This window comes from Vicugna pacos, chromosome 4, assembly GCF_048564905.1.
Source record: "Vicugna pacos chromosome 4, VicPac4, whole genome shotgun sequence".
Lineage (NCBI taxonomy): Eukaryota > Metazoa > Chordata > Mammalia > Artiodactyla > Camelidae > Vicugna > Vicugna pacos.
The window spans coordinates 25,776,987-25,795,300 of record NC_132990.1 but is presented as its reverse complement, the minus strand read 5'-3'; the positions used below and the strand labels follow the sequence as shown (position 1 = coordinate 25,795,300).

Genomic DNA, 18,314 nt, shown 5'->3' with positions numbered 1-18,314 from the left:
TTAAGAGCTATACAGGTTCTCTCTGGGTCAACACTTACAAGTTGAAATAGGCACTTTAATCTGTCATTTTGCACAAGAGTATATAACTTGTCTGCCACACAGATAGTTTCAAGTCAGAGCAGCCTGGACCTAGCAATCACTAATTTTCACAGCCTTCCCTAAAGGAGTACCAAAGTGTCAAATTCCCTGGTGTGAGGATGTCTTTATTCACTCCTAAGTATTTCATCTATTTTGACCATACAGTATTCAAAGCTGTCACCCATTGTCATGGGTGTCATTCTGTTCTGTATGAGAGGTTGGTTTCATCAAAGAATGTTACAAATAACATACTGCAGTACACACATAGCACAGAATGGCTCTGGAATCCAGGTGACTTAAGTTCAAATCCTAGTTCTGTTATTTCCTGACTATGTAACCTTAAGTGAATCATTTAACCTCGCTCTGCCTCATTTCCTCTCCTTAAAGCAGGAATATTAATACTACCTACTTGCTATGGTATGAATGTCTGTGTCCTCCCCAAATTCATGTTGGGATCCTCATACCCAGTGTGATGGTGATAGAAGGTGAGGCCTTTGGGAGGTGACCAGGTCATGAGAATACAGCTCCCATAAATGGGAAGAGACCACTTCTCTGAGAAGAGATCCCACTGAGCTCCCTCACTTCTTCAGCAAGGACACAGCAAGAAGGTGCTGGCTATGAACCAGGAAGAGGGCCTTCACCAGAATCTGACCATGTTGGCACCTTGATCATGGACTTCCCAGCCTCTAGAACTGTGAGAAATAAATTTCTGCTATTTATAACCCGTGGCATTTTGTTACAATAGCCCCAAGGGGCTAAGACACTACTTCATTATTCTGAAAATTAAATACCTAAACAGCCTCTGTTTCTGGTACACTGAAGGTGCTATGTGAGTAATAGCTGGGTGTGTGTTGGTTTTATGTAACTAAATCTAACTGGAGCTGGTTTCAGCCATAACAAGGAAAGGCCCAATCATTCAGAAAGATGTCTTGGAACCTTTACCCTCATGAGTTCTTTAGGTTATAAAATTTGTATCAATGAAGAGCATATTACATATATTACACAATCTCTGATGATTCTTGATCACTTTCTTTTGTTTAATTGAAAATTCACAGCACAAATCATATAACTTTCTGGTCTACGTACTTCAAGGCAACCTTGGGGTGTTGTTTGGTTACAAACTTAAGATTTACCGCATGTTTATATGATGGCTGTAATTTACGGCTCTTCTGCAGTCATCGTTGAAGGCAGCAGGAGACAGGCTCTATCACAAGGGCAGCTGCAACCAAATCTGCCACCATTGTCACTCCAGAGTGGCCCCTGTGCCTCGGCCATTTGTCAGGGTCACCACAGAACTTTACCAGAAAACTTATCTGTCACCTGTTCATGCCAAAGGTGCAGGATTAAGGATCCACCACAACGACTGGGAGACAAGCGGGGCCCCAAGAGACCAATCAGGAAGCACAGGACCCTCTTTTAAATGCCAAGAAAGATGATTTAATTCAACCCAGGACAACAGCAGAAAGGTGCCAGATATCTTAGAAGACTCACAAAATAAATGCAAGGCAAGTCAACAGATGTTCACAGAACCCTTACACTGGACTCCCAAGCTCCCTCCAATCTCTGTCCCCTTAATACTACACTCCACTACCTGCTAAAGCAATTTAAATAGCTGGATAGTCTCAACAGACACCCCAGAGTCATATCTCCCAGAAATGTTTTGTTTGGTCACTAGAATGTTAAAGAAAATTTAAAAAAGAGAAAGGAGAATTGGTTTCCAAAAGTTTAAAATGGAATAATGTCAAATAAAGTCTATGTTGCTGGTCTCCCTTTAAAATACCAGATCTAATCACCCTGGGGGTACCATTCTGTATGGTAACAATCAGCATTGGCTGGGTAGCAGTGCGCATGTCCACGTCCACTCTGGGTCCTGCCCCACTCTGTCTTCTATGCTGTAGGTATCTGAGGTTGCAACCTCTGGTATTTCACGCAAAACCATTGATCTAACACCAAGTGCCCCAGTGACTGTTCCATCTGCATCTGAGGTTTCAAGAAAGGAGTTTACAATCTTGCCAGGTTAAGTGATGAATCAACACCTGATAAAAGAGGTTCAAATTTTGACCTGTATGATAGCAGTTTTAGACACCTAATATATGTATAGTTTTCCTTCTGTCCTCATTCTGTGAACGGGGACACAGCTTAATACAGTGGAGAAAAAAAAATATCATTTGAGGTCAGCCCAAGTGGATTAAAATGCTGGCACTCCCTCTCTCAGCAGTATGACTGGAGAACTCTCTCTCTTCTCTTTTATACAATGGAGATAATTAAATCGGCCTCACAGGGACGTTGGGAGGTTTGAATTAATACTCTTGTGCTTTGCTCATGCTGCTGCTTCAGCCTGGAAATTTCTCAGTGGCCCACCCTATGTTAAGCTGACAAATTTCTCTTATGAATGAAGACCTGAAGAAAAACACCATTTAGTCTCCAAAGTCTTCCAGTCCTCACTGACCCCATCTCCTCCACCACCCTGCCCCAGAGAAAAATGAATGCTTAGACTTCTAGGTACCTAGACTTATCTGTGTGACAGCAGGTTTTAGCATACGTATTCCTACCACAACAGGAAGCATTCTTTGTGTTCACAGACTCTCTAGCACAGTGCCTATTCTGTATGTGTTTAAATAAAGTGACCCAGTGTTAAGTGGGCATATTGTCCTTATTTTTTTTCTTACACTTTGGCTGAGAATCTTAATAATTAAAAAAATAGTAACACTTTATTAGTTCAATTGCCTTGAATAGATGCATACACAATTGAACTTATCCAAAATATCTATTAAAAATACCCAAAATGAGCTTACGTAGAAGGAATTTTTACCCAAGAAGTTTTACTAAGATCAGAAAAACAGTTCTAGTAATAAACGGTACGGGCGTGTTTAAGCTCCGTATTCCCCAGGAAGAGCCGATCTGGATGGCTAGAGGGAAGTGTGATTAGCTCCCTTTTTCTCCCAGGATACATTTATAGTTTTGACCCAAATTATTTTCATATTTTAGGCTCACATCAAAATTTAGATGGTACGCTCCCTAAGGGCAAGGGTATTTATCTATTTTGTTTATTAATGTATATCACTCCTCGGAGGAAGGTGTGGCACACTATTCAGTAAATAATTACCAAATAAACATATGACTATGTCTGGAATACACTGGAGTATTAAGCACTTGGGAGGGAGTGATATCCCTCAATGTGAGGGTCTCTCACTGTTTGTTAACTTCATTTATTTTCGTAACTCCCCTGTGAGGCTGGTATCATCATCATTATTACTTGGCTCCCAAGGCTTTGCTCTCTCCCCTCCATCATCCATACCCATTCTTGAGGTTTGTACCTAATAAAAAAGGGCAAACACAGTAAATACGCCTTTATGGCATTGAAGGCAAAGGTGGGTCATGGATATTTTTCCTCTCCTGTGCATCTTCCTTCCAACCATACAGTTGTCAGTGGTTGTAGGCTACAATTACGAGGGAGGGGCTGCCACTGAACATCCCAGCCAACATGATGGATACCTTCCTTCCAGTCTTCATCTGGCTCCCTGACAAGCTGAACATAACTATGTCTTAGTACAGTTTTTAAGTCATGTTTTACCTTATGAACATAATCTCCATTTATTCTACATACCTTTCACTGGAGTCAGTCATCTTTCAAAGGGAATGTCCGGGTTTGTGTGGAATAGTCCTTGTTTTCACTTTTTTGGTCTTGATGTTGCTGTTACAGGGCTTCCCTTCGCTCAGTCTGCAGGGTTCTCAGAGGATTGGTGACCGACTTGACAAGGCAGCACTTGAGCATTGAGCCAGTTGCTTTCTCGTAAGTTATTATTTGCAACTACTGTAATAAAAACAAAAATGAAATCTTTCTCAACAATATTATATATACACAGAATCTGGGGGTACAGAAAATAATGTGTAAGTCCAGGGGAAAATGGATACATAGGACATTCAATAGAAATTTTTATTATGGTACCTGCCTTCCCAATTCCCCTCCCTTACCACCATTTTTGGACTGAATATTTTGGACCAGGTAGAGAGTGATCATTTCATTGTCTTTACTGTACTGAGAACCTGGCCTTAGCCAGTTCACATTTTATTTACCCAAATTACAGAAGTATTATATTAAATCTAAAACACTATGTCCCCTTCTTGCCTTATAGTTCCAAGTCTGAGCTTTTCTAGGTGACATTCTACACAAGTAGCAAGTGACTTCAGGAAAATACTTTTACTATTGATGGCTGTTGTGCTTTTCACTTTCTTCTGGAGAAATCTACTCAGAATAATGAAAAATCTCTGTAGGTTTTATTGACCTTTCCCTGTCCTTTGAGTCCACAAATGGGAATCAACTTGAACTAGCTTGTAGAGACCTGAATTACACACCTGGCTATTTATTCCTCTGCATGGCATCTGTATTATAACACAGACATGAAAATATGAAAATGCTAACTCTTGTTGGATCAGATACTTTGCACTGGGATAAATCATGGGTATATTCTGCCTTCACATCTTTGTAACCTGTACCTAAATTACTTGAAGCCATTTTGAATGAGTTGAACATGTAATTCATGTAAAGAATGCAAAAACTATGTATTTTTTCATTGTCACTATTATTTAAGGCTGGCTAAAACCTCCCCCAAATCTTAGGGGCTTAAAAAAACCACCATTTTAATAATCAGTTCTGCATATGAGGAATTCAGGGCTCTGCCAGGATGGTTCATCCGCTGTACAGTGTAAGGCCTCAACTGGGGGCCATTCAAACACCTGGGGACTGTCACAACTGGGGATGGAGGATTCACTTCCAAGATGGCTTCTTTACCTTCCTGTCTGGCACACTGATGAGCATGGCTCAGCTAGGATTGTAGGTTCCAGTGCCTATGGGTACCCTCTCCTGCTCAGGGGCTCAGAGAACACTTTCTTCACAGCATCCCAGTGTTCCAGGCAATGAGCTGGAAGCTGAAAACCAGGTGGCCTTTGTGTATTATTGCTTCAGAAGTTGCCTAGCATCATTTCCACCATCCTCTGTTGGTGGAAGCAGTCACATGTCTACCAGGGAGAAAGTTGGAAAAAGTGGACCACACTTTTCAACAAGAGGAGAATTTAAGACTCGGGAGCTATGCCTAAAACCACTATACTCATACATACTCTGGTATCTTTTTTTTTCTGTAACTACTTATTTTTATGAACTATGCTATTGTGAGAAACATTACATATTAACTTTTCCAAACTAAAAAAGCTTTTTGGTAGAAATTATTACATTTAACTATATTGTAGCTAAATATTTTATGCAGCATATCACCATATTCAGATATATATATACATATATATGACTAATTTTAAAATATATTCTCTTGATGGCATGTTAGGAAAGTCAAATAGGATGAAACTAGACATTGTATAGGTGGTTTATTGGGACTTTCTGATGGTCAAGGTAGATACATGGCTGTAAGTGACCAGACATTTTTCCAGCTGTTTTAATGTACTTGCACTTAAACACAGGAGTTAAATAATCAAGGCCTTATTAAGCATTTTCATCATAGAGTTATTTGTGTAATACTTAAAAACTGAAAAAATCTAAGTGTACCACAAAAGACTATTTAAAATGTTTATGGTATATCTGTTTTATAGAATACTGAACAACTTGTGTTGTAAAGAACATTGACATGCAAAAACATTCATAATTTGCTTGTTACTGCTTAAAAGATTGTAAAAAGGGAGATGCAAAGTAATTCCAATTATAAAAAACATTAGTTATTCTACATAAAAATAAAAACTTACACCCAAAACATTGAAGAAATGATACCTTAGGTATGGAATTGTGCATGATTTTATTTTCTGTATTTTCAAAAATTTCTTAAAGGATTTATGTATTTATATATTACTCTTCTCATTTTTATAACATGAGTAGGAAAGTGCATTTCTTTGTAAAATACATAAATTTTAAAACAAGTCAAATTCATTTATAATCTCTTCACCCTGGATAATCATATTACTTTAAAAATTTTGTCATTTTATATTTTGGGTTATCCATTCTAGATAAAAATGACACATAGTGTATAAACGTTTTGTTCTTTGACATTTTACCTTTACACTTGGAGGTGTTAACCAAATTATCTTTTGTCCTCCATGCTTCATTGAATTTCTTTAGATAACCAAAGATTCTTCCCGTAAAGCCCAGAAAGGTAAACATGGGATTCTTATAGCCCCCAAAGTAATTTCTAGCAATGAGACCACAGAAAATAGATACCAAGTTTTTTAAGTCTCAAAAAGCTCTTGTCCATGTTCAATACTGAAATTTTTAGGAAAAATGCTTGCTGAGCTAGTTATGTTTTCACCTTATCCTTCCAGTGTAGATAAGAAACTTGGGGCTATTGGACCAAGTAGTGTTATAGAGGAGAGCAATGAAAAGAAAAGCCCTAGCTCTTATCACCCACAGAATTAGCTCCAGGGAGGAGTATTAGAAACCCCAAACTGTCGTTAGATCTGAGAATATAGGAGATCTGTGCCCCAGTTTCCTGATAACTGCTCTGTAAGATGACAAGCATTAAACTAGGTCCCCAAGCTACCAGGGGACAACAGAGGTGCAGAGATGGCTTCAGTTGCACCTAGGCCTAAAATTACTCTCATGAGTCCCTGAACAAATGGGCTGGGAAAGAGACAAATGCCTTTGCAGGGGACTGGTAATGGGTAGACGTGACACCAGGAGTCATTGGCCTGGAAGGAAACTACAGTTGTGATGAAATATCACAGAGTCTGATTCTTACAACCTTACGACCAGAAAGGAACAGTGGCCCCAGAAGATGCCATCACCTTGGTATAACCGTGCTCAATAATTATACAGAATTGGGCATTGGGCTTCACTTCACAAAATGAGGCAGATGGCCACAGACGAAGGAGTGAGCCTAACACCATCACTGTGGTTACCGAGACGTGTCATGAAGTCAGTCACATGGAACCTGGGCAGCCCAGATTGAGTAGAAGGAAAGGAATGGGAAAAGAAGATTCTGAACTGAGTGTCTTCGCCCTAATGATTAACTTTACCCAAGTTAGACTAGGGAATGAGGCTCAAAATGGGAATTAGGTTACTGAAAAATAAAGTTATACTTTTTGCATGCCTTAATACACAGACTGATACATTCACACCTTTTATACAACCCATTATGAACATATTTGCATGTGAAAAAATCCACATATAAGCAGTACTACCTCAGTCAGTCTTAGTGTGGTAACACGCCCAGTTCAGTAGGTTTTAAAGGTATTAATGAGCAATCTAACTTTAGACCCCAAATATCTGCAGAGAATATAAAACAACAATATGTGAAAACAAAAACACAAAAAAACTTGAAAAATACTAAATGTATATTATTGTTAATCTCAGAATAGGGAAGTCTTTTCAGAATAGACCACAGCTCTAAGTCAGGAAGGAACAGTGTCTGACAACATAAAACTAAAACATTTCTTGATGGAAAAATTATACCACAAAAAAAGATAAAAATCAAACAATTATCAGAAGGAAATATTTCTGAATCCTACCACAGAAAAGGGTGAATTTTCTTAAAATATAAAAACTTCTGCAAATAAATAAGAAAAAGACCAACAACCCAATAGAAAAACAAAAGGCAGAAGACACCTCATAGAAAATGCAAATAGTTCTTTAAAAATATGCAAAATGCACAAACTTATTCATAATTTAAAAATGCAAATTAAAGCTGTAAGAAAATTTTTTTTATCTTTTAGATCAGTGAAAATTTAAATGTTTGATAACATACTGTGTTGAAGGAGGTGGGAGGATTCAAGCACTATTATATGTTGCAGGTGGCAACGTAATTTAGTGCAAACTTTATGAAGAGCATTTGCAATATTTAGCAAAACTTAAAATCCATATGCTTTCGGATACAGGATTTACACTGTACACGTATAGAATCTCAGGAGTAATTAGTAATCACATATACAGAAAAGAGACTTTGTGGGATTGCTTACAAAAAAAGTATGGAAATAGCCAACAGGTTCATCAATGAAGACCTGGTTAAATACAGCAGAGAACATCCACACAATGCAATCATTCATTCATTCATTCATTCATTTATGCAGTGAGAATCAAGATTTATTAAAGCAGGATTAATTTCTTAACACATTTACAATGTTGCTTTTTTTGACAGATTTGGTTAACTTCTTTATTTTTTTAAATTGAGGTAACATGACTTTAAAACCTTCTGTAAGTTTCACGTGGACAGCAATGTATTTCTACCTCTGTACACACTACAACACGCTCACCACCAAAAATTTATTTTCCATTTGTCATCATATGGTTGAACACCTTTACCCATTTTGCTCCCCTGCCCCCTCCCATCTGGTAACCACTATTACCAATACTCTGTTCTCTATACCTATGTGTTTTGGTTGTTCTTGGTTTGGTCATTTATTTTGTTTTTGTTTGTTTATTAGTTTTTATATTCCACAGACAACTGGAAAATACATGGTATTTATCTTTCTCATTTAGCATAATATCCTTGAGATCCATCTATGTTGTCACAAATAACAAGATTCCATCTTTTTAATGGCTGCATAGTATTCCTACAATCCAATCATTCAAATGAACAAGGTAGCTCCATATGAACGGACATGGAATTATTCAACAGATTTAAGTGAAAAAAGCAAGATCAAACAGTGTGTGTAGCAGATAATCCTTGTGTTACAACACCAGAAAATATGCATTGTCCACCTGTATGTACACAGAATATCTCCTGAAAGAAACACAAGAAATGAGTAACAAGGAGCTGCCTGCAGAGGATGAATACTGGTGGGAGAGAGACTTTTTTTTTACTATGTTGCTTTTGATACTTTCCACCCAAATCATGTATTCCTTCTTAAAAAATAAAAGAGAGAAGCAAAAGAAAGGAAAGGTGAAAGTAAGGTGAAGAAAATGAGGAGGTTGGGGATTCTAACCCACAGTACCTTGGAATGTGACCTTACTTAGAAATAGGCTCTTTCCAGAGGTAATCAAGTTAAAATGAGGTCATTAAGTGGGCCTTAACCCTATATGACAGGGAGAAGACAGACCAAGGGAGAAACCAAGGAAAGAGACCCAAAATAGATCCTTTCCTTTTGTCTTTAGAGGGAGCACAGCCTTGTCAACACATTGATTTTGGACTGCCAGCCTTCAAACCCCTGAGGCAGTAACATTCTGGTCTTCTAAGCCACCCCGTTCATTAGAAACACTAGGAAATTAACACAGTGCTCTAGCCCACTCTTTCCTTCTCAACTTTCCAGCTCCATTCCCTTCTCATCTCCTTCTTCCAAAAGCAGTAGCTCCATGCCCTACAAGACGGAAATCAATTTAGCCTTTCTTAGCTCCGTGTAATTCCACTGCTTCTCCCAATCAGCATAATGGAAGCCCAAGCCTGGTTACTTCCCCACAAAGGATTTTTCCCCCTAAGATGATGGTGACAGAGCAGGCAGGCTGAGGATATGCCTATCAACTGATCTGTGTCCTAGTTATAGATATCTAATCACCCTTACCATGGCTGCAGGGTATGTAAGTGTATAATTAGACCATCATTCATTTAATCATCAACTGTATTGTTGGTTATCTATATTGTTTTCCACTTTCCACTACTGGATAAATTCCTCAGAAGTGGACTTTATGAGTCACAGGGCAAGCATGCGCTATGTTTTGATGCATATTATCAAATAGTCTTCTAGAAAACTTAACCTATTTTGAATCTGTTTTATTTTGGTAATAAAAAAAATGTTGAGGGTGCCACAGTCATGCTCAATTGGTTATGGTATAGGACAGGGGTCAACAAAGTTTTTCTGTAAAGAGCCTAATAACAAATATTTTAGACTTTCGTGGGTCACCAGACTCCACTGCAACTCCACCATCGTAGTCAGGAAAGCCACCATGCACGATATGTAGCTGAGGGGACATGGCTGGGTTCCAAGAAAACCTTATTTATAGATACTGAAATTGAATTTCAAATCATCATCACATTATAAAATACTCTTCTTCTTTTTTTCTACCATTTAAAGAAAAAGTCAAAACTATAGTACACAGCCATATAAAAACAGGCAGCAGGCTTGGTATGACCCACGGGCTGTGGTTTGCCAGGTTCTGAATTTAGTACTTGATAACCCATTCTGAAGTACTTTCTAAAATTCTTCCTTGAGAAGACACTTGTACCTTCCCTGCAGGTTCTTGTTCATCCTTTTAGAGTCACTTAATATTAGGATGACCTTGGGCACCAGTGACTGTCAGAGCAGCCAATGGGTAAATTAATGTTACTGCACATTAATTGTTGTCGATATTGATTCAAATCACAGCTAAGTGTATTGCCTAAAGGATTTACAGAATATCCACTCCTGTTTTCTCTCAAAGCTGTTCCTAGATTAAGCCAGACCATTAGAGCTGTGTTTGGTACCAACATGTATTGATTACTCCTCGCTGACATTTAGGACACATATATCCACAAACTCCTTCTTCACAGACTGCCTCCAGAAGAGTTACCCTTCTAGAAGATTCCATAAGCTTATATTGAGAGATCAAGAAACTCCTAGTTGTCTGTCAATCTGTTTACTTGATGAATATTGTTGAGGACATTACTGATTATGTCACAATGTAATCCTGTGTATGAGGAAGATCCTTATCTCAGTTAAAAAACATAATTAAGCTTCTCTTATAATTAGAATTGTTTTTGTGCCCTCAAATTGCCAAGTCTCTCTCTCTTGTCCTTATCCTTTATCTTCTCTTTAACTTTCATTATATATATTTAACTTACCTTGCTGTACCTTATACAACTTTGTAATTTGTATCTTCTCTTTGTCTTCCTTCTTCTTCATCTTAATTTTTAAAAGTTAAAAATGGGGGTAGGGTTTGCAAGCAGGATTGTGGAAAGTTCAGGTTTGATAGGCAGTTGGGGTGAGGATGGTCTTAACCCCCCAGGGTATCCTTTCTGCTTTCTTGTGTAGTTACCTTTGAGTCTGTTTTCTCAGTATAATACAGCAGACCATTCAAAATAAACCCCAAACTTATTTTGCCCTTCTTCAGTCTTTCATCTTATGATTCCACGTAGAAACCACGATGCCCTAGAAGCCCAGACGGTACTCCCTCCCGGTGGTCTCTGGACCCACAGCCTGAAGTTCTCTGTGCCTCTAAGTCAGAGCCAGGGAAGTTCAGGCCAGTGAGCCTGCCCTGCGGGTTTATCTGCCGGGTTGTCAGGAGTGACAGCAAAGAGCCAGGCTGCCTGATGAATCCAACGAGCAGAAAAAGCTGTCAAAACACGCAGAACGTTCATTGCAGGGATCGTGGAAACATTGCCTATTTGTTTGGAGCGTGTTTAATTATTTTTAAACATATGCAGTCTGTAGTTCAGTGAACATGTCAGGGATAATAGAGGGAGGAAAGCAAATGAGGGGAGCGGCACTGATCCTGGAGCGACTTCTCCCGCAGCTGGTGGATGGGGAGAAGCAGTTGATTCCCTCCAAAGTGTGGCTCCCTGTCTGTCACCTAATGAAACGCAGTAGGGGGATTAATGTCATTAGCTGGAGGCTAGCCTGCTGTGTAGTAAACAGATATGCATCCTAGCTCATCTGGGGGAGGGATGTCCAGCTCCTGCCCGCTGGCCTGCAAAGGTCACTCCCAGCCTTGTATTAGTGAAATGGGAAGAAATTAGGTGGGTTGAGAGAATCCTGGGGTCTGTTTAGTGACAGAAGCCGCAGGGGATCTGGGCACCTAACTCTGCTCCTCCCGCCCCTCATTCACCCTAATTGGGGCTTAGATTTCTTCTTTGGGGGAAATCCGAGGTAACCAGAGAAGATAAAAGCCCTCTGAGTAAATGCTTCAGAGAAGAGAAAAATTTTCTTGTGTTTTGATAACCAAATTGACTAAGGAGTGTGGGAAAAAGTCGGGGATTGCTGTTTGGGTATCATGACTGTGCCTTTTCACTCCAGAACCGAGTTTTTGCCACATATCAGGGCACGAAAAGCTGAGGGCTGAGAAATATGCATTCACTTTCCCCTAACTCGCAGGAATGTGCACCACAAACAGCTACAAGTGAATCAAATCTAGGTATTTTGTATTCTTAGAAAACAGAGAAAAAATTTTTTTACTCAATAGACATTTTATTATAGGTTTAAAATATAAACAACTATTTGAAGACACAAGGAAACAGTCTACACTGAAACCAAAGCCTGGCAGTAAAGCCTGGCTTTACAGAAATACTGAAAATATTGGGAGATGGCAAGAAACCAGGAGGAAGGACAAATATTTCCTGGGGATGGCTCTGACCAAGATGCAGACAGAAACAGAAACCATCAACTAAACAGAAGAATACTCAACAGCACTCAGATATAGGCAGGGAGAATCTGGACAGGAGTAGAAATAATAACCAAGAGAAAGAAGAATGTTGGAGGGAACTATGGCAAGGAAAACTGAGAGTCGAGTCTATTACACAAATAGTAGATAAAGTAAAGATAAATGTAAACACTGCCTTGTAAGAATTTACCTTAATCCTTTTGGAATCCAAGCAGAATGCTCTATTTCACACTAAAAGCTCTGAACTGTGCTCTGATGTTTGTAGGCAGTACAGTATTTCGAAGGAACTGATACAATAATCAAAGAAACAAAGGAAAACAAGTGAAAAAAGAGAAACAAAGGAAAAGGCAACTCAGGATCATGTGTATTTGTTACATCACAAACTCACCTCTGGGCACCCCCTTCCTACCACCTCTCCTTCCTGAGGGTCACTGGGCATCACGTTTCTTGGAGGAGATCATGGCAGAGTTTTCTCTCCTAATAAGGAGACCAAAAAGGCAGAAAAGAAATAAAAGAAGCAGTAGACAGGAAGAGAGAGTACGTCATCAAACAAACACCCACATACATGAAAGAAACAGTCAAATTGACATAGTTTTACATTTTTAAGATTAACGTGAATCTCCAGCCTCACCAGCTCCTTGGGAGAAATGGGAGCCAAGACGTCCACACCAGTGTTCACACTGTTGCTCCCAGTGGTTCATGCAGAGCCTCAGACCGTTCTCCGAGGTCCTGACCCACCTATACTCAGGAAAGAGTCCACTGTGGTGTCCCTGGCTGCTCTGGAAAGCAGACACCTGGGAAGAATGCCCCATACCTGCAGGCCCCACACTGCCCCACAGTGTGCGGTGGTCCCAACCCAGACAGGTGGCCGCCCTGGCCAACCAGCTGCTTTCTGATTCTCCCCAGACCAGAGTCGACTCTGTCCTGCACACAGACAGATGTAGGCCCACGTTTAAACCCAGCAGTTTTCATGGATGATCAAATAAAGGCTTCCAGCTGCAGAACCCTGGGGCTATGTTTTTATCTGTGATGTCCAGTGATGACATAAACTATAAGAACAAAGCTGGAGTGATTTATATGTGTCATAAGAAATTTAAGATTTTTTTCAGCATTTCGTAAACATGTATAGTACGGAATATATTAGATACACCATTTGGATAACAAAAACCATTCACAGTTACCTTGCCTAGTTACAAATTTCATCCAGAGAGCAAGTGGAGGGACCTTCCCATTCATTTCTGAGGACACCTTGTGGTCCTATGACCTCCCTCGACCCAGTGTCACATCGCCTTCAGTATCAGGAAATGAGAGAGTAGTGGCCAGTGGGGCCCTGGCTCTTTCTCAGAGTAAGAATGGGAACCTGTGTTCTTTTTCTTGGACCTTAAATTTTAGTGCTCCTCAGAATCACCTGGAACACTTGTTTATTTTTTTTTAATGCTGCTTAGATTTTTACCTCCATAGAGACTGATTCTGTAAGTCTATATGCTGTGGCCTAAGAATCTGTATTTTAATGAGTTACCCCCCTCTCACACACACTTAATGATTATAGAATATAAGGATTATATTTCTGAAACACTGATTAGATCTTACAATTCCGATAACTCTCTAAATCTTACTGCATTTAGGGGAGCCGCTAACTAGGAAGGTATGAATCACCACCCTTAGGATGCAGGGGGAGGCCAGGCCCCTTTGGCTAAATGCATATGGCATGACTTTAGGAAAACTATTCTCTTCTTGATGATACTGTTTAGTGTACATTGCACATGGATTATTTACTCTGTCCCCTCTGGAAGTCTGTCTATAGCTGGAACCACGTAACTACAAAATATCACAGAGACCTGGAAGTTATTCCATGTAACACTTCCTATCGGGGTCCCAGGACTGGAGCAAAACATGTGGGGCTCACGTGGCTAGATGTGTGTGATTACCTTCCTGCCTGCAACTTGCAAGCATGGGGTCAAGCGAGGAAGACCTTCTTTCTTTTAGAAAGCAACTTAGTACGTGGTGCTTTGTAAGGAGCTAAACACAAAACATACAAGAGAGCTATACATACATGCTCACACACGCGCACACATAACTGTTTGCTGTTTGGCACTTAACGATTTGGATCCATCCCAAAGGCTGACCACAGGGGGGAAAAAATTACCATGTCAAGGACTACATAAGGTGGCAGAATCTACTCTATGAAACGTGAACTTCACTTTCTTTGTCCAGCTGGCCAATTGTTCCAACCCAGTCAATCACAGACTCGGCAGACACACTGAGGGAAAAGCAGGAGATGAGTAACTCCAAGCTGTGCGGATGAGAAGGCCAGGACTAAGTCTTTGAACGTGCACACAATAGAATAAATGCCTTTTATCCATTCACCCCCCAACCAGCCGGCAACACCAGGAAAACCATTTTCCAATTAGTCAGCAGGTTTCAGCATCATTACCTTTGAGATCAGATTTGCTACCATTCAAAAAGGCATCAGAGACAGTGTGGGAAGAGTTAAGCATCGTTCCTGGCATCTGAGGGCTGCGAGGAGGTGAAATTAGATTAGCGGCAGGGAAACGGGGAGAGTTTACATTACCAGAGGGGCTCTACCTGGCTCCGGGCTTAGCAGTGAACAACGCTCTCAGCATATGGCATGACAATGGATTAGTGATCAAGTCCGATTAATCCTAATAGATCGTCTTTTCAACCTCAGTGGCTTGTTAGGTGAGAAAAAAAATGGTCTGTCCCCAAAGTGTCAGGTGAAACTCTCATTTGAGGTAAGACTACCATGTGGAGATGGGTCTCCATCTGGTGGCTTCCTTTTGTGAAACTCCTCCAGAAGGTGTTTTAATGAGGCTTTTATAGCAGGCACCACCTGCCACTAATCTTCCCCTCTAAAAAGGTGTAATTGAGGGTTGGTTTTACAGTATGGCTCGTACCCTAACCTTGGGAATTCATCAAGAAATGCAAATCTGGGAGGGATGGTGTAATCATGAAATGCCATTTTGGCTTTTGGTTTAGACTGAAGTGGTTATAGAAATTTGTGGTTGGCTAATTACAACCAGCTATATAGTAGCTTCCCCTTTCAGTTAGATTAATACGTGTGTCATCTCAGAATTAAATCACCAAGTTGATGGTGACCATATGTCTTCATTCAATTCTTTGCACATGTAAAGAGTTGCAAGGCTGCTTGTGGTTCACACAATTTAAAGGTTTCATTTACACTATGAAGGCTTAACTGGTTCAGATTTATAGCACATCCGTCCTCGCAGTAGACGTTTGAGTTCTAAGATGCATTATTTCACTGAGACACGAACAAATTAAAAAGTCACATTTCTCTATCTCAAGGAGACGTGTTTCTATCTCTGGGACTTCGGGAATAGAGTTATTTTCCTTCATCTCCTAATTTAAGATACAAATTTTTGTCACATTGTTATTGCAGCAGATTGCTTATTGATTACACTGATGTTTCCACCCAGGAGGTCATTTGAAATCAAAGATACTGCAGAAGGTGAGTATGTACCATAGAGTAACTGTGATTTTTGAAAATTCAGCAACCATGAACTGAGCCCTTACTATGTACCAGGTATGTTACTACATCAAGAAATAATAATAATAGTAACTACAGTAACAACAACAACATGACAGACTCTACCTCCCAATAGTGGGGGTTTATTTTGCTTTTCACTCATTTTCTGCTCAGAATATTTTTGAAAGTCCCTTGACTTTGCTAGCATCACCTCAGAATATTATGTTGAGAAACATCTTACCTACATAGAAATCAAATCGACAAAACAGTATATACACACTTAGATAAATTCCAATATTTGGGTTTCATCTATACTCCGTTTTAGAAGTCAAAGAAATGCTTAGCCCTTAATTATTTGCGTTTCAATTACTAGTTTAATTATAGAGTATAGCAAGAAAGATAGATGACCCAAAATATGCCATAACCTCCAAATGGCTTGCAGTTTGAGTTTGGAATGGGATTTACAAAAATCAAACATGATTTTAAAGAGGGACTCATAAACAGGAGCCCCAGACATGGAATCTGATCGGCAGCTTTCTATTTGGGGTTTTATTGTCTTTTTTGTTTGTTGGCCTGCACGAGGTTTTTGAGTTTTAACACACGTTCTAATATACGGCCATGACATGCTCTCTCCTGTTTGGCAAAGGCCCCGTGTCTCCCTAATCTCACACTCAACTGCACTGACAAAACTCAACCCCAGTTCTAAAATAATGATGCTATTTACATAAGTTTGTGAACACTGGTCCCGTTACGTCAGAATGTTTCCTTGCATGTGTCAAGTCCTTGGGGATGGACCAATGAGGAAGAAGGCAGGCACCTACCCAACTGGCAGGGTCTCAGGAGCCAAACCTGCCCCTCTGTAGAGCTGAATATTGCACAATCATTTTGTTCTCACATCACTAACGTCCTTAGCACACAGCCAAAAATCAGAAGCTCAAGGAACAGGATAGGTGAGAGGAAGAAAGACAAGAAAACATTATTTTATCCTCTTTTTCACTTAAGAAAAAATTTTCTGATCAGGCTTTAAAAACCTGTGACTTCAACTTTCATGATAGTTTTCTGCAGGAAATGAAACTGTCACAGACATGAATCATTAGAACTAATGATGCCAGAGTTTTTTAAAAAAGATGTGCATGCATTTTGTTCTCTTATTCAGTTAGGAGAATGAAGTCAATTATCTTTTCCTTTAGCTTTAAACAAATTAAAGAAATTGCTTCATCCTTTCTCTAAAATAATCCATCAGTGTTGGTTTCATGTGGAGAAAACAATAGTTGGCTGAAGGCTATACAACCAGGTGACACGTGCTGTGACTCCTGACACCGGTTATGTCCATGCATTGTATTAAAATTCACCCAACTTCTCCCTCCCTCAACTTCTGCACCTATTTTATTCATTCCACTAAAGCCATACTCAGGTCTCACCCAGGTGGGTATCATGAAGCAAGAAAATGTTGTCTCCAATACTGCTTCCCTCAGTGCTGCCTTTAAGTCTCCTTTATTGCCTGATGACACCCCCTCCCTGTTGTGTGACACTCATGTCAGGCCTGCATCCCCAACCAACTACTGACACCTCACACCTCTCCATCCCTCTCCAATCCAAACTCTCTGGCCACAGCACTGTCTGGCTGAAAGCGACCTTCTTTGATTAAGTAGCTTGTTGTGAAATGGCTCCTCCTGCTCTGTGATTTGGGGCTTTGAGACAGAGTGTCTAGTCCAAAGGAACAGTTTTTTTGATAAAAATTAACAGAAGCACTGGAGGCTCCTTATTTACAAAACAGAAACAGACTCACAGACATAGAAAACAAACTTATGGTTACCAGGGTGTAAGGAGGCGGGGAGGGATAAATTGGGAGTTCAAGATTTGCAGATATGAACTACTATATATAAAATAGATAAATAACAAGTTTCTTCTCTATAGCACAGCGAAATATATTCAATGCCTTGTAGTAACTTATAATGGAAAAGAATATGAAAATGGATATATGTATGTATATGTATGGCTGAAACATTACACTGTACAGCAGAAATTGACACAACATTGTAAACTGACTATACTTCCATTAAAAAAATACAAAAAAGCAGCACTGGAGGCTGGCAGGGGACTAAACAGAGGCCAGGGAGAAGCCTTATGCTACTCCTAAATCATACGCCAATTGATCACTATTTAAGGCAACTTCAGAGTAAAACAATTGATTAGTCACAGACACACATGGTCCTGTTTAAATGAATTATAAAAAGTGAGCTTAATTTTGACATGTACTAGGTTAAAGATCTTTGTGAGAATCAGACAATTACCCAGGTGTGCTTTCTACTACTTTGAGGATTTCACCTTGAGGATCTGGAGGCAGTCAGAATGAAGGTATACTGGCTCCAACTTCATGTGATGCCATGTTTCTGGACAGAAGCAAGTGAATAGTCGTTTGTTTGGCTCAGTCAGAAGTTAAAAGAA

The 18,314-nt window shown here is 39.7% G+C and overlaps 1 long non-coding RNA gene across 5 annotated transcripts in view; it reads right to left on the bottom strand.

Annotated features, from left to right (window-relative positions):
* Window positions 1-18,314, bottom strand: part of LOC140696019 (uncharacterized) — a 377,991-nt gene that overhangs the window by 153,943 nt on the left and 205,734 nt on the right. For 4 of the 5 annotated variants that reach the window (XR_012071943.1, XR_012071942.1, XR_012071940.1 and 1 more), the window contains exon 3: window positions 3,686-3,892. This is a non-coding gene — a long non-coding RNA (uncharacterized lncRNA). Of the gene's footprint in view, window positions 1-3,685; window positions 3,893-12,749; window positions 12,839-18,314 lie in introns of all 5 variants that reach the window. The other variant, XR_012071941.1, reaches the window with a different exon arrangement.